This window comes from Macrobrachium nipponense, chromosome 3 (genome assembly GCF_015104395.2).
Source record: "Macrobrachium nipponense isolate FS-2020 chromosome 3, ASM1510439v2, whole genome shotgun sequence".
NCBI lineage: Eukaryota > Metazoa > Arthropoda > Malacostraca > Decapoda > Palaemonidae > Macrobrachium > Macrobrachium nipponense.
In genome coordinates this window covers 120,445,764-120,463,147 of record NC_087202.1, presented here as the reverse complement: position 1 = coordinate 120,463,147, position 17,384 = coordinate 120,445,764, and the positions used below count along the sequence as shown (strand labels likewise).

The following is a 17,384-nucleotide window of genomic DNA, read 5'->3' as shown; positions in this document are numbered from 1 at the left end:
GACAGGAATAAGATTACCGTCTTCCATTTCCGTCTGAAAGAATTGGGAAATAGAGCTGGCAGTCACAACTTTAAAGAAAGTACGCAAATATGTTGTTGACGGCCTTTGGGCTCAGAGATTTGCGTCTGTCAACAACAAAGCCCTTCACGATCTTTTGAGTTCTGTGGAATCTCGAACCTCGCTCACCATCTACTTTTTTTGGTCTCACCCTGTTTTTCTCGGAGTCAGGCACTCGTGCGAGATCAGCGCATATAGTAGCCCTGAGTTTCTTGTTGACGAAGTCGGTTGCGTTTATAACACCCGATGATCGTGTAACATGAGACCAGGTTGGACTGTCAGGCATTCTTCCTTCGGGAACTGAATCGCCTTTTTGCTCCTCGCTCCTTTCTCCTGGCACCAGAAGCTCGAGTCAGGAGTTGATTCGCTGACGACGTTGGTTGCGTTGATACACCCCCAAGGTTTGCTTAGATTGAATCGCCCAGGCAGTCCGACACTCTCCTTCAGCGAGAATAGTGCCTTATGGTCTTTCAGGGTACAGCCTGCTGTCCTTGATTCGTCTGACTGGTCAACTGGTCGGTCACCTGACTTTATACAGACGGACTGACTGTGCAAGGTCCAGATCGAAGCTTTCAATATGGAACTTAGACGTAATCTGAAGTTCTTGATGTCAAAGCATTCGAACCTCTCCTACCTGTTACTTCTTGCATGTGATCAGGAAGGCCTTCTTCTAACCACCCTAGATACGACAAAGAGGGTTAGTGAGATTTTAAGCCATCGTCACAAGTTTTGGCTTTAGAGAACACAAGGCTGTGTCTCTCTAACCCTTCCGTTGTGGCCTAAGAATGGTAACCCGTTTTTGGTCCTTGGGGCCAGGAGCTTGTAAGCAAGGAATGGCACAATTAGGGGGCAGGAGCCAGAGAGAGTCCTGATGCCCTGCTGTCTCTCAAGTTTTTATCTACATAAAACTCAAGAAAAGTCGAAGTCAATCGGGCAATCTGCAGTGTTTCCGAAAAAGACCAGACTTGCCCATAACGAGAACAGCCTTGGCTTTAGTGTTAAGGAGTTCTTTCAAAAATGCTCCTTCATTGTGTTTTGCACAAAGATTTGAAATCTTTTATCTGAATGCTCACGAGGTGAGGGCGCGCCTCGAAGCATTTCAATAGAGCATTTTTGGCACTCAGCAAACATCCTGAGTACCATGTTTTTAGCGAAGCAACTCTGTGTTCACTTCACACTCCCTGTGAGATGTGAAGATGGCATAGTAGATCTGCTGCTCGCTAGGGCCATACGTGTCTGCAGACACAATCTTGGGGGCAAGAAGTACCACTCATCCTATCCTGTAGAAAATGGTTAGGAAGAGCTCTTAATTTTAGTTGTTGAGTCGCCGACAACGGCGACTTCTTAACTCTTAAGCCTTAGTTAACACACCTTAACTTTGGCTAGGTTGTCAGGTGGTGATATATATATTTATATATATATATATTTATTTTACTTCTTAGCCCTCATGGTATGGTCAATATGGTCTAGTCACGTCGTGGTCTCCGCCCCTGTTTGACAGATCATCTGGAGTGCACCAGCTATATAGGTCTCTACCTCGCTGGCAACTCTAGTAGCACAAGCAGACTTACGTGGCAGTAACCACGAAGCCAGCTATGCTAACAGGTGGAACCAAGATGTAAATCATCTGCATGCATTTGTTTCCCAAAATCCTTCTATTCTGTCCTTCCCACCTCCAAAGGTGGGATTCAGCTATATATATATCTGACAGGTAAGTTTCATGAACAAAATGATATTGTTATGATACAATAAAGTTTGTTTCATACTTACCTGGCAGATATATATAATCAAGTACCCACCCACCCACCTCCTTAGGGGACAGTGGAAATAAAAATTATGAATAGAAAATGGGAATGGTTCCTGATAACCCGCCTCCCAGCGGCGGGAATGGGTACTAACCACCTGGCCGACCACTGCGTGTGTCGGAAGTTTTTAAAATTCTGTCGGACTTCAAAAATACAGCTATATATATATCTGCCAGGTAAGTATGAACAAACTTTATTGTATCATAACAATATCATTTTTGTTAGTGTAGGTGTTTATTGTTGTACAATCTGGTTGTGGTTAGTCAGACACATGCCCAGGCCAGGGGCAACTGACCACCTGTATGTTTCGTAGTAAACGGTTTCATACCTTGCTACAGAGTTCACCGTTGTAGGGGAGAGAGTGACCAATGAAGCCACACCCTACACGGATAAGATGAGAGCTAACCAGAGATAGCACCTTCCTGTAACAGCTCTTTCAGGTGAGGAACAGTATGCAATGATTTAGTGCTATTATTTTCTATTTTTATGCATGACACTTACCTGGCAGGTATATATATAGCTTATCCTCTTGACGCACTGGCAGAATTTCAAAACTCGCGGCAACCGCTAGTACACTGGTAGTTCGGGGTGGCCATCAGGTGATGGCCACCCCGTTCCCGTGGCGCTGGTACTTGGAACTATTCCCGTTTTCCTCAGATTTTCTCTGCCAGCCGAACCGGCAACATCGTTGTTGGTTCTCTGATAGAATTTCCTGCTCGTTTGAGCTGACTTTTTGGATATTGGTATCGTATTCACGAAGTTTAGCGTGGCAATCGCCATTTGGTTTGGATTTTGATTTAGTATGTCTGATTCAGGAAGTATGTTTGGAGAGTTTGTGTGAAAGAAGGGTGTAAGGTGAGACTGCCGAAATCATAGGTAGATCCACTACTATTTGTAAGAAGTGTCGGAGTTTGTATGTATGTGGGACAATAGGTGCAATGACGTCAGTGTCTGAATGGAGAAAGAAGATGGAAGGCTCTTATGAAGTATGTTGAGAGATTAGAAAAAGATCGGGTGAGAAGATCTGTCTCTAGGAGTGAGAGATCGGGGTCTTCGAGTAAGCCTATGAATGAATCTTTGCATGTGTCTTCTCCAGCTCATTCACATGTAGATGTAGCACCTTCCCCTCAGGTTTCTCCTGTGCCCGTTGCTGTATCTGAGGTTACTACTGATCCACAAATTGTGAAAGTGTTCGCTGCCCTTGCGTCCATGGGAGATCAAATTAAACGATTAACAGACAAAGTGGAAGTGTTTAGTGACAGTGTTGTGGAGGGCCTGATCGTCCCTCTCGTGCTCCTAGACCGAGACCTCTGTCAAGCTCCCAGACCCAAGGGAGAAGGCATGTCGACAGTCGAAGGGAGGCGAGAGGGTTTACTCGCGATCGTTGTCCTTCAGGCAGTCCTGTTTGCTTCCCAGGCTGCAGCAGTACGCCATGGAAAAGGCGATACTGGGAAGTGCCGTTATTCATCGGATAGTTCGGCGTCAGGAAGGAGTAGGCGTTTCGCGGAAGTATCGCGTCCTCTCAAGAGGTCATACTTTCCTTCCTCATCACAGGATGAAAGGGCTGTTGATCAAGAAGGGTGGAGTAGCCCTGAGATTTTTTCATCGGAGGATGAAGAAGCTATCCCTATCAAAAGGAAGAGGATTTCTCGTCCGTTGGAAGTAACTAGCGGTGCGATGAGAGGTGTTTCTCCGATTAGAGGAACTCCACTGCGTAGACCGCAGGATCGCTCACCTCTCCGTGTTAGCCCGGTGCGTCCTCGATCTCCTCATCATCAAGAGTCTCGTAAGGAAGCGGAGACGAAGGAAGTTCTGCGGGACATGCAGGAGAGATTAGCAGTGATTGTCCAATCACGGGAGAAGCCCGAACAGCCTTCGGTTAGACGGAAGGACTCGTCTCTCCCGGTTAAGTCCTCCAAGAGGACGCAGGACGTGCAGCGCAAGCCAGGACGCAGTGCATCCCTTAAGAAGGACGAAGCAGTGCAGGACGCAGGACGCAAGAGGAAGAGTGATGGACGCATGGTGGAAGCATACGTTCAGGAGGACGCAGGACGCAGGCGGCAGCATGTGGAAACTTTTTCTCGACAAGGAAGAGAGGAGTTTTACAAGGAGACAGCTCCGCATTCGCTCTCTAAGCAGGCTCTGCATAAGGATCCCGCTTTGGAGAGTCATCAGGATCTGGTTTTCAAGATATTTCTTCGCAGGAGGAAGATTTGTGGAGAGTGCGGAGAGGACAAGAATGTGGAAGCTCCTTCCTCGGACTACAAGAGACTTACAGAGTGCCTCCTTTCTTTGTTTGAAGGAGACTTTTCAACCTTCAGGCCCGCCATCGCCTTTGTCTCAATTTTCGAAGACGAAGACAACCAAGAAATCGTCTTTTTTGAAAATGACTTTGTCTATTTCAGCCAAGAAAGCCCTTCAACGTGTAAATGAGTTGGTTGAAGGAGAAGAGAGAGTCGGGGAAGACTTCTTTTTGCGTTTTCCTCCGGGCCAAGTTGGCTTCTAAGTCTGGTGTTTGGTTCGCTACGGGGGTGAAAGTCTTGGCCTGGGAGTTCCTGCCTCCTCCCAGGGAGACTTTTCCAACATAGTGGACAGCTCCCGTAGGACTGCTTTACATTCAGCCAAAAGTGTGGTGGACTTCGTCAGAGTTCGACCATTTACTCAAAGGTATCTATCGGACTTTTGAGGTTTTTAATTTTCTTGACTGGTCGTTGGGGGCTCTGGCTCGGACTTCAGAGATGGAAGATTCTTCAGAATCCGAGAAGTATCATGTCCTGTATGGATAAAGCCTTGAGAGATGGAGCTAATGAACTGGCTTCACTTTTTACAGCAGGCGTTTTGAAGAAAAGACATCTTTTGTGCTCGTTCGCTGCGAAAGGAGTCTCGAACGCGCAGTCGGAGTTGATGTTCTCTCCTCTTTCCAGGACAGCTCTTTCCTCAGGATATCATTAAGGACATCTCGCTCTCCTCACTCAGAAGGCTACTCAGGATCTACTAACGTCTTCTGTAAGGAAGTATTTACCTTCTAACGTAATGAAGAAGACTCCGAAGGATACAAGAACATCACAGCAGCCCTTTCGGGGTAGGACTTTTTCCCGACCAGCCTTTAGAGGGAAAAGAGTTCCAGCCAAAAGAGGTTCGAAAACCTCAACCAAGCAATGATTCAGAAGTCCTCCAGACTTGTGTTGGGGCCAGACTTTTAGACTTCTGGGAAGTCTGGCAAAGCAAAGGAGCGGATCCTTGGTCTGTAAAGGTAGCGAAGGAAGGATACAAGATCCCCTTTCTCAAGAAACCACCTCTCGCTACAGCTCCGAGAGCCCTAGGGGCTCATTACATCAATTTAGAGAAGAGAGAGGCTCTTTGGCATCAAGTTGTCAGCATGTTAGAAAAGGGAGCCATAGAACCGGTTCTGGATCACGAATCCCCAGGTTTTTACAACAGTCTGTTTCTAGTACCGAAGTCTTCAGGAGGTTGGAGGCCAGTACTGGACGTAAGTCAGCTAAACTTGTTCGTAGAAGAGACCAATTTTTATTGTATGTCTTACCGAACAATTATAGAGCCGTGATTTCCACGAGCGGCAGGATACTAATTCAAATTTAGCGCGTCGGCGTCGCCAACACTGGTGGTGATGACGTCACTATCCCTCCACTCGCGGGAGAACCAGGTACAACTGCCCAGGTGAATTCAATTCTTTTCCTGCCGGCGTCCGGTGAACATCGGTGGTCGGTGCGGTTGGATGACTTTGCTTCGCTTTTTTTCTTGTGGATTTGATCTTCGAATTGGTGAAGTACTCTTTTTTGGCGTTGTTGTTATTTTGCTTTTATTTAGGCGTTGCCATGTCGGATTCTAGTCCGTCGGGAGTTAGGTTTTGCATCTCAGGATGTAAAACTAGATTATCCAAGTTAGAGTATGATTCTCACACTAAATGTGTTAAGTGTAGGGACAGGTTGTTCAGCAGATCGAACATGTAACGAGTGTAGTGATTGGACTGATTCTCAATGGAAGTTTTTTAGTTCATACTCGAGAATTAGCTAAAGACAGAATTAGAAAAGCAGCGCTTAGGGAAAGTAGCCTTAGCTCTGCTTCGTCTTGCGATGCATCTGTTCCTTCTGTTTCTCCTCAAATTGTTTATGTCTCCTTTAACTAACACCTCCTATTCCTCCTACTAATCCCACTTCTCCGGCTTCCCGTGTAGTTTCTTCCGACACCATTGCCAGTCTGGAATCGAGGTTAGATCAGAAATTTTCGGTACTAGCGAATACGGTTTTGCAACTTGGTAATTCAGTTAGACGTTTTTGGAGAAAAGCGGTTCAGGTAAGAGTGTAGTTGAGGGTGTCTGTCTGTCCTGACACGTCTCCTAGACAAAGGTCACTGTCCAGCTCCCCCGCACCGGGGAGAAGACATAACTGGAGTCGGGATCGACGGGATTTGCCCACAGACAGGCGCCTCTCTTGTTGAGCCTGTTGCGCCTCAACAGGGCTCGGTTAAGCGTTGGAAAGGTGTTGCGGTCAGACGCCTTTCGAATGATTCAAGCGATTTGTCTCCGTCGCGCGGCGCTCTTTGGCGAGATTCGCGCCGTTTCGCATCCCTTAAAGAGGCGTTCAGGCGCCGATTTCTTCGCCTCCTCCCAGTCAAGCGGTATAAGGAGCCTGAGAGTAGGGTTGCGCCGCGGCCGTTAGCGCTCATTCGTCGCCTCAATCTGTGCCTTTTTTCGGCTCCATCTACTAGTAGAGATTGTGGTTTTAGCGCTGTAGCTAGCAGTTCTAAGGGTGTTTCTTTAGGCGCTTTTTCGTCTGTTTTACGCCTGATGCCGCCTGTTTTTCGCCTCGAATTCGGCGGCTCCGAGCGAGGCGCAGTAGTTTTTTCCGCCTCCTGCTGAACAGTTTATGCTCTCCAAGCCTACGTTAACTGTTTTTGATTCGTCTCTGGCGCCTTTGCGCAAGCAGTTAGAGATGTTAACCAACTGGATGAATGAGTCCAAGGGTGGTTCGAAACCTTCAGATCCGGTTGTAGTTCCGTCTACTTCTTCGGCGGTATCGGAGAATGAAGAAGAAGTAGAGGAGGAGGATTCACATCACCTCTCGTGTTATTCACGTCTCCTTAGTTTCTTCTGGTATCTTATCCAGATTATTTTGAGAAAGCTGCTCCGCGCTCCCCAACTTCGACTTTTTTGATGAGGAGGAAAACTTCAGACCCTCTCCTCCCAAAACTTGTTCTATCTAAAGCGGTTAGACATTCGTTGAAAGAGACTGAGAAATGGATGTCTATGAAAAGAGACTTAGGGAAGGCTCTTTTTGCTTACCCTCCCTCTAAGTTGCTTCGTAAGAGGTATAGTTTTATGTAACTGGGGAAGCTCCTTCTCTGGGAGTTTCTGCCTCCTCCCAGGGAGACTTCTCCAGTTTAATCGACTCCTCTAGAAGATCTGCTTTCGCCGCAGCGAAAGTTTCTTTACAGCGCCTGAGTTGGACCACGTTGTAAAGAATCAATTTAAAACTTTTGGAAGTCTTTAGCTTCCTTGATTGGACTATTGGCGCTTTAGCGGCCAAGATCGAAGACTGTCCTTCTCTTTCTCAGGAGTTAGCGGAGGATTGGATTGGTGTTCTGTCCTGTGCGGACAAATCCATTAGGGATGGATGTGATGAGTTAGCTTCGCTCATCGCCTTTGGTACCCTTAAGAAAAGGCAACTTTGGTGCTCCTTTGCTTCTAAAAGGGTTACTTCCCAACAGAAGTCTGCTCTCTTGTTTGCTCCTTTTGTGAAAGATAACCTCTTTTCCAGACGATGTAGTGTTGTCAATTTCGTCTGCGCTAGATAAGAAATCTACTTCGGATTTACTGGCACAGTCTACTAAGAGACCTAAAGCTCCTGTGGAGACTGTTCCTTCGGTTTCTCCTCTGGCCCAAGTGCCTTTTCGAGGGAGAAAAACCCAAGCGCTTCTTTCGGCCGAAGTCGAATTTGCGACCTCAGTCTAAGGCCTCGGCCAAGGTTAACAAACCTTCCAAATGAAAGCTCGGTTCTTCATGCACCAGTGGGAGCCAGGCTGGCTCTGTTTTTGGGAGGAATGGGAAAACAGAGGAGCAGAAGCCTGGGTAGTGCAAGTACTCAAGTTCGTTCGGCTATCGTATTCCTCTCGTTTCATTTCACCTCCCTCGCTCTCACCTGTGCCAATTCCATTCCAGGCATACTCCTCCCGGGCTCAGACAAATTTCTGGCGCTAGCCGCAGAAGTGGAAGCGCTTGTTCTCAAAGAAGCGATAGAACAGATAGAAGGGGATTTTTCCTCCAGGCTTTTACAATCGCCTTTTTTGTAGTTCCCAAGTCATCAGGGGGCTGGAGGCCGGTTTTGGATGTGAGCGCCCTGAACTTGCATGTCCAGAAAACAAAATTTCATATGGAGACCACTCGGTCGGTTTCTGGAGTCCATCAGACAGGGGGATTGGATGGTCTCTCTGGACATGCAAGACGCTTATTTTCACATTCCGATACATCGCGAATCTCGGAAGTACCTGAGGTTCATGTTCGAAGGCAAGGTGTTTCAGTTTCGGGCGCTTTGCTTCGGACTAGCGACCGCTCCTCAAGTTTTCACCAGGGTTCTATCCCCGATAGGAAGCTGGCTGCACATAGGAGTAAGAATCTCCCTCTATCTGGACGATTGGCTTCTCCGGTCGGAATCAGAGAGTCGGTGCATGAAGGACCTTGGAACAACTCTGGATCTTGCCAGAAAGTTAGGAATTCTGGTCAACAAACAGAAGTCCCAGTTGGTTCCATCTCAGAGCATCCTTTATTTGGGGATGATTCTGAATGCTCAAGTTTTTCGGGGCTTTTCTGTCCCCGAAGAGGGTTCAAGGCTGTCTGGAGACAGTTCAGAGTTCTTGGACAAAAAGGTAAGTTTCGCCAATCAGTGGATGAGGCTCCTGGGCAAATTGACGTCAGTGGAGAAATTTGTGACGTTGGGAAGACTGCACATGAGACCTCTGCAGTTTTTCCTGAGAGCCTCTTGGTGCAGGAAGACACAACCAGACTCGATTACCTTTCCTGTCACAGATCAAATAAAAGAGGACCTAAGGTGGTGGCTCTCTCGAGCAAGGTTGGAAGAAGGGTTAGATTTACGACCCATCCTCCCGAACTACAGTTCTTTCCGACGCCATCGGACACAGGTTGGGGAGCCCTACTGGGAAATCAACGGACTTCAGGAGCTTGGTCGGAGAAGGAGAAGAAGTTCCACATAAATGTAAAGGAACTGTTAGCAATTTTCTTGGGGCTCAGACAGTTTCGGAGCTTAGTAGAAGGTCGAGTAGTGGCAGTGCATTCCGACAACTCCACGGCTCTCTCGTACGTGCGGAAACGGGGGGACTCAGTCTTTCTCTCTGTACGAAGTAGCCAAGATCTCCTCCTGTGGTCAAACGAAGCGAAGGTTCAGCTAGTCCCGAGATTTGTTCCGGGAAAGATGAACGTCCTGGCGGACGAGTAAGTCGTCAACAGCAAGTGTACCTGGAGTGGACTTTGGACAACAAGATTTGTCAGAAACTTTGGCGCCTTTGGGGACGACCGTCAATAGACCTGTTCGCGACATCAAGGAACACCGTCTTCCTCTCTTTTGTTCTCCGTCCCAGATCCTCTAGCTTGGTCGGTGGACGCAATGCTGTTGGATTGGTCGGGTCTGGAACTTATGCATTCCCTCCGTTCGGTCTAATAAGAGAGGTGCTGAACAAGCTCATGTCGCACAGCAATGTAACACTAACGTTAATCGCTCCCTTTGGCCCAGGAAAGAGTGGTTCCCGGACCTTCTCCAGTTGTTAGTAGGACTTCCCCAGACTTCTTCCTCCAGAGAAGTGGCTTCTCAAACAACCTCACTTCAAGAGGTTCCACCAAAACTTGTCCGCTCTAGCTCTGACAGGGTTCAGACTGTCCGGAATCTTGTCAGAGCGAAAGGATTTTCAAGAAGAGCTGCAGAAGCTATCGCTCGTAGGAGAGAGTATTCTAACAAACTCTATCAAGGGAAGTGGAGAATCTTCAGAGAGTGGTGTAGAAGTGCTAAAGTCTCTACTCTGCGACCTCTTTAACAGAAATAGCAGATTTCTTCTATTTCTTAGGAACTCTAAGAAACTGGCTCCTTCGACGATCAGAGGATATAGAGCCATGCTCTCTTCGGTTTTTTTCGACATCGAGGTTTGGATATTTCCTCCAATTCAGATCTGTCGGACCTCATTAGGTCTTTCGAAACCACTAAGCTCCCGCAAGATACAGTGGCTTGGAACTTAGATGTGGTGCTTAAGTTCCTCATGGGGCCACCGTTTGAGCCTTTGAAGTCGGGTTCACTCAGGAACTTGACTAAGAAGGACTCTTTCTTATTGCACAATAGCTTCTGCTAAGCGTGTCAGCGAATTGCACGCTATAGACAAAAGAGTCGGTTTCTCTCAAGGCAATGCTGTATTTTCGGTATCTTTGACCTTTCTAGCCAAAAATGAGAATCCTTCTAATCCTTGGCCGAGGAGTTTTGTGGTAAGGAACTTATCTGATTTGGTTGACATGAGGAGGAAGAAAGGCTCTTATGTCCAGTCAGGGCTATTAAGCAGTATCTGTTTGCCACTAAGGGTATTAGAGGACAATCTTCTAAGCTCTGGACCTCGGTTCAAAATCCCTCTCGTCCTCTTTCTAATGCTATATCGTTCTTTATTAAGAGAGCTTATCAGGGAAGCTCACTCGCAGTCCGAGAACGACAATCTTTCCGTTCTGAGAGTTAAAGCTCACGAGGTTAGAGCAGTGGCAACTTCTTTAGCATTCAGAAAGAATTATCTTAAGCTTCGATTCTTCAGAGCACGTTCTGGAGATCGAATTCGGTTTTTGCGAGTCATTATCTCAAAGAGATAGAAACGGTTTTCGAGAATTGTAAAACGTTAGGTCCGGTGGCGGTTTCTGGCATGGTGTTGGGAGAAACGGCACAGGGGTCGTCACCTCTATGCTAACTTTTCACCTTGAATAGGTTGTCGAGTTCAAGGGAAGCTGGGGTACTGAGTACCTGGGATACTCACCAGTCGTTAGGTCAGATTTTACAATGGTTGGGTATATATGTTTTTTAAATCTGGTGTTGGTGACAAATGTTTTTTGTATAATTGAATTTCTGGTCTTAGCCCAGGGCAAGGGCAATCTTTGTTGTTACTATCCTCCCCGTCAGTCAGCCTGACTCGCTTGAACTACGGAAGGATTCCACTCTGTAGAGGCTAACTTGTCAAATTCCAATTCCTCTACAAAATAGTAAGAAGAGCACCGACCAGAGGCAGTAACAGTCTGCTGTAGCTCTCTTACAAGGTAAGGTACAACAGACACCTTGAGTGTTTACTGGTATTGCAATAAATGTAACCATTTAAAAATACTAGTGGTCCACTGAATCCCACCTTCCCATGAATGTGTAATCAGCTCTATAATTGTTCGGTAAGACACTACAATAAAAATGAAATTTTCATTATTAAAATGAAGTTTTATTGTATACTTACCGAACAATTATGATTATAACCCACCCTCCTCCCCTTAGGTGGACGGACGGGCAGAAAGAATTGGATTCACCTGGGCAGTTGTACCTGGTTCTCCCGCGAGTGGAGGGAGATGACGTCATCACCACCAGTGTTGGCGACGCCGACGCGCTAAATTTGAATTTAGTATCCTGCCGCTCGTGGAAATCACGGCTCTATAATTGTTCGGTAAGTATACAATAAAACTTCATTTTAATAATGAAAATTTCATGTTTACGATGGAGACGAACGATTCAGTACTGGCAGCGGTACGACCAGGGGACTGGATGGTAACGCTGGACCTTCAGGATGCGTACTTCCATATTCCGATTCATCCAAGGTCCAGGAAATATTTGAGATTCGTGATCCAGGACAGGATTTATCAATTCAAAGCCCTTTGCTTCGGTCTGTGCACGGCTCCTCAAATTTTACAAGAATGAATATGTCGAATGTGGCGAAGTGGCTTCATTTGTTAGGAGTCAGAGTCTCTCTCTACCTCGACGATTGGCTCTTAAGAGCACAATCAAAACAGCAATGTCTGGAGGACACGAACATCACATTGGATTTAACTCAGCAGCTGGGTCTGATGGTAAATCTGAAAAAGTCACGGTTGATCCCCTCTCAGGAGCTAGTTTATTTGGGATTCTGATATCCTCAGTGACTTTTCGGGCTTTTCCGTCACCCAAAAGGCAGACCATGTGCCTTCAGAAAGTGCAAGAATTCCTATTGAAAGACCAATGCTCGGCGAGAGAGTGGATGAGCCTGCTGGGGACACTCTCTTCGTTAGAGCGGTTCATTTCCCTAGGGAGACTTCACATGAGGCCCTCACAGTTCTTTCTGACGAGTCTGGCCAAAAAGATCGCAACCAGATTCCTTCCGGTTTCACAATTCCTTCAAGATAAAGGAGGAATTAAAGTGGTGGCTAGTTCCGGGGAGGTTGTCAGAGGTACGTCACTCCAGCAGAGGAACCCAGACCGGATATTATTTTCAGACGCGTCAGACAGCAGGCTGCGACGCTGGGCCCTCGGGAGGAGTCAGGCCTTTGGAACGAAGAAGAGGAAGCCTGGCACATAAACAGGAAGGAACTGATGGCGATCTTCTTGGCTCTGAAAGCGTTCAGACCGTGGATCAGCGGCAAAGTGGTGCAGATCAACGCGGACAATACCACAGCTCTGGCATATATACGAAAACAAGGAGGAACCCACTCGTTGTCCCTTTGCAACTTGGCGAAGGAGTTCTTCTGTGGTCGGAGAGAGAAAACGTCACCCTGCTCACCAGGTTCATTCAAGGAGAGAAGAACGTCAGAGCGGACCTGTTGAGCAGGGATGGACAAGTGCTTTCCACAGAGTGGATGTTGCATCTTCAAGTATGCCAGAGACTGTGGAAGCTCTGGGGCACACCAGTAGTGGATCTTTTCACTACCGCAGTGACGAAGAGGTTACCGAACTATTGTTCTCCAATCCCGGATCCTCTTACAGTCACAGTCGATGCCTTCCTACTAGATTGGACGGGTCTAGACGCGTACGCATTTCCCCCGTTCAAGATTTTAGGGTAGGAAGGGTAATGAAGAAATTCAGAGAAAGTCGAGGAACAAGGCTGACTCTGATAGCCCCATACTGGCCGGCCGGCCAAACGTGGTTCACAGAGGTACTGGAATGGACAGTGGATTCTCCGAGAAAGTCTACCACGAGAGTAGATCTTCTCAAACAACCCCACTTCGACAGGTTCCACAAGAACACCCTCGCTCTGGGTCTGACTGCGTTCAGACTATCGAAAGACTTGTCAGAGCGAGGGGGTTTTCTAGAGAAGCAGCGAAGGCAGTTGCAAGAGCACGAAGGCCATCAACTATCAAAGTGTACCAGTCGAAGTGGGAGAACTTCCGCAAATGGTGTAAGAATCGGAAGATTTCTTCATCCAGTACCTCTGTGACACAAATTGCAGATTTCCTTCTGTATCTGAAGAAGGAACTGGGTTTGGCTAATCAGACAATTAAAGGTTATAAATGTATGTTGTCTGCAGTGTTTAGGCACAGAGGTTTAGATCTGTCCAACGACGCAGATCTTAGAGATCTTCTCAGATCTTTTAATACGAAGAAGGATCGACTTTGCAGAACTCCTTCTTGGAATTTGGATGTCGTTCTCAAGTTCTTGGAAACGGATAGGTTTGAACCTATGGGCAGTGCGTCTTTGCGAGAGCTAACGAAGAAGACTATTTTCTTAGTAGCCTTAGCTACAGCTAAAAGGATTAGCGAGCTGCAAGCTATTGACAAGCAGTAGGTTGGAAGCACAACAAAGCAGTTTGTTCTTTTCAACAGGAGTTCTAGCAAAGAATGAGAACCTTCGCATCCGTGGCCAAGATCATTGAGATTGAAGGACTGGCTGATCTAGTAGGTCAAGAACAGAAAGGGTTCTTTGCCCCAGTAAGAGCTTTACGGTTTTACGTAGAAAGAACAAGAAGCATTAGGGGGACTTCATGTTCTCTGTGGTGTTCTGTTAAAGATCCTACTAGACCTATGTCTAAAAACGCGATGGCTTTCTTTGTAAGAGAAGTCATTAAAGAAGCTCATTTACTTTGTCAGGAAGAATGCTTCGGCTTGATTAAGGTTAAAGCTCATGAGGTGAGAGCAGTAGCTACGTCCTTAGCATTCAGGAAAAATTTAGCCCTCAAGGACATTATAAATTCGACGTTTGGAGGACAAACTCGGTGTTTGCCTCCCATTACCTTAGAGACGTGAAGACAACTTTTGATAATTGTCAAACGTTAGGCCCGTACGTATCCTCAGGTACAGTACTGGGCAAAGGAGTTTCCACCACCCCATAACCTAATAACATGCAGGTTTTTATTTTAATTAGGTTATAGTGTTTTTATGGTTTTCTGAGAAGGTTTAATACTGGCTCAGTTTTTTGGTGTAGTCTTTATTATTGTATGTGTGTGTGGTTCAGGTGACTAACTTTCCTAGCATGAATGCCCGTGGTAAATGAAGGCTAGGGTTCTCTGTCAGCAGATGGTCATGTCCAGTTGTCAGACCCTTGTTGTTAGCTTTCTCAACAAACAGGTCACATCCTAGTTGAGAGCTACTAAGGTTTAGCAGGCTAAGAGGCAGGACCCTACGAAGTCAGCTACCTTAGCAGGTAAGAACTTAATAGTAATTTTAAAAATTAAGAATTAATTTTTGAATTATGACGATGTTGCTGTCTATGACCCACCTCCAAATGTGTCAATCAGCTATATATACCTGCCAGGTAGTGTCATGCATTAAAAATGTTATTGTTATGATACAATAAAGTTTGTTCATGAAACTTACCTGTTCAGATATATATATAGCTGTATTTTTCCGATCCGACAGAAATTTAAACACTTACGACACACGCAGTGGGGAGTCAGGTGGTTAGTACCCATTCCCGCCGCTGGGAGGCGGGTATCAGGAATCATTCCCATTTTTCTATACATAATTTTTCTGTCGCCGGTGCTGAAAACACCTGTTTTCAGTACCTCCGTCTTAGGATTTTGGAAACTTCATTGCCCTAAGTATCCTAATTGTCTTTTGATTTATTCACTTGGATTTGTGGCTAGGCATACGCTATCTTAAATTGATTTGAATTTGATTCATTTTTGCATAAAATATCTGAATCTAGTTAGGCTAGTTTCAGACGGGGTTGTCTGCAAAGATAGGGTGTGGCTACCGTAAGCTTCGGTAGATTCGCACTTGGTATGTACGAGGGGTATGGGTTCTTGCTTCTTTGTTGAGATTTGTCATGTAAGGAGTGTGAGACTTTGTCTATTCCGTAAGGAAGACGTATGATTCGTATGTACGCAATTAATCAGTAACATGTCTAATTCCGTAAGGAAGACTGATTCGTATGTACGCAATTAATCAGTAAACAAAAGTCAGGTAGTGAACCTGCTCAACCTTCCTGTAGACTTATTTTGCATAACCCTGTATGTATGCTACGGGCTATGTATATGTCTACGAGAGGTGCTCGCTCTCCTTCATTGCTGTGAAGTGCTACTTCTGTAACCTTGTTACTCCTAACCCTGCAGTGTTGCCTTCGCCCTAAGCAGTGTCTGTAGAGAAATTGCCCTTTCTCTGATGCTCCTTCGATTCGTAACTTAGAATCGAAAGTGCTTGCTTTAGAGAGTAAAAGTGAAGTGCAGAAGTGCAGTGATACCCCTTGTGTAGTGGAGGGTGAGTCAGATCGGCCCCTCGTTCGCCTCTAGGCCGGGACCTCTGCTTGACTCCCAGAACCAGTGAGAGAGCATGTCGAAAGCCGAAGGAGGGTTACGAGGAACCCCCACCGAATTCTGGCGTGCCTTCGGCAGTTTCGATGAAAATCCCCAGACTGGCCTAAGTGCGTGCACGTGCACGAATCCTGAAGGATTGCTTCTCGTCCTCCGAAGCGTCCTCCCCGCGCAGGGGTTGGAGCTTTCGGATGGACTCGAGCCCCTCTAAATAGAAGCTTTATAGAAGAGGACGCTTCACGTCCTCTCTCTCTCTCTCTCGTTATGCGTTTTCAGTGAGAAGTAAGAAGGCGAACGTCGCCTGAACTCGTGTCCGTCTTTCCACCGAGAAATACGTAAAAGAAGTCATAGTAGCAGTAAGCTTTTGAGGAGCGGACGCCCACCCAAGCCAGGGGGCGCGCGGGTGCACTAAGCCAGCGCGCCCGTGGACCGGGCGTGCGGCGTCCAGTGGACGCCGAGCGCGCTCCAATGGACGCCGAGCGCGCTCCAGTGGACGGCCAAGCGCGCTCCAGTGGACGCCGAGCGTGCACCAGCGCACGCCAGGTGTGTCGCCTGGCTGAACGTTTCTGTTGAACTCTTCAGCTCTTGTTTCAGATTTGGGCTTAAAGAATTTTTACCTCTACCTTCGATGATACCTTCTACCTCACCTGCAAATGAATGTGAAGTTAGGCAGTGCTTCGGAGTAAGCTTAAAGTGAACAGACAACTTCTTCGAAACCCAGCAAGACATCGGGTTTTCGTGAATTCAAGAGGTCTCTGTCAATTAATATTGCTTTTCGCATAGGTGGGGGATGGAGTTAAGGAAAGCTCAAGGGAAGTTCTCGTTTGCTCTACCGCAAGCTTTGCCATTCTGCCAATAAATTTAAGTTGCCACTACCGCAGTCAAGACTTTGCGATAAGGCAGTTACGGGTTATAAGGCTCGATGTCCTGCACGTCAGGACTCTCGGCAACGTTCAGTAGGATTCTTGCAAAGGCACTCATCAAAAGTACGCTCTTCAGGAAGCGCAAGACAGGACTGCCTTTGCCATACTGCCAATAAATTTTAAGCTTTAGCAGGCATTAGTTGTGATACGGGAAGGGGAGAAGAATGGGTGGAGAGTTTCTTCCTCTTCCCAGGATAATTTTGCCAGCTTTTTTAGCCCATCTGAAAGGGCTTTTCAGATGATAGATTTTGTTAGTTCCTAGTCGGACTACGCTGCCGAATTGAACATCGTCGTAATACCTGACGTAAGCCCAGTCTCTTAACAGGATTCTTGCCCCTTCCTCGTTTGAGACGGGAATCGGAAAATAAATGCTCGACTTCCTGGATTACGTTTGTCAATTCAGTGACTTTCCCCCATTGACAATATACTATCGTTTTTGTCAAGTAAGTGGGTATCCCCTCATTGACAAAATATCTCTTTGTCCCGTAAATGGGTTAGTTCTCATTGACAAAACATCTAATTAACTTGATATTGCGTAAGCGAATAAGCTCTTATTGACAAGATTCGGAAGAGCTCTCATTCGTCATTCGCAGACTCGTACAAGAAATAGACTTGTAGACTACGTCAATGAACGCTTATGTCCAATAACATAAGAAGCTTGAGCTGACTGCTTCGATTCTCCTAAGTTTTGTTCATGAAACTTGCCTGTCAGATATGTATGTAGCTGTATTTCCGAATTCAGCTATATATAGTCTGCCAGGTAAGTATGAAACAAACTTTATTGTGATATAATTTCATATTTTTGTACAAGTAACTTACCCAGCAAGTATATACTTAGCTATAGACTCGGTCG

General features: G+C 46.4%; 1 protein-coding gene across 6 annotated transcripts in view; it reads left to right on the top strand.

The window, feature by feature from the left end:
- LOC135222008 (palmitoyl-protein thioesterase ABHD10, mitochondrial-like) overlaps positions 1–17,384 on the top strand; it is a 275,017-nt gene that overhangs the window by 48,089 nt on the left and 209,544 nt on the right. Inside the window, exon 1 of one of the 6 annotated variants that reach the window (XM_064260132.1) lies at positions 2,210–2,302. The exons of the other annotated variants lie outside the window; for them this stretch is intronic. The gene's annotated coding sequence lies outside the window, so the exon portion shown is untranslated. Of the gene's footprint in view, positions 1–2,209; positions 2,303–17,384 lie in introns of those variants that run through there. 6 annotated transcript variants of the gene reach the window in all.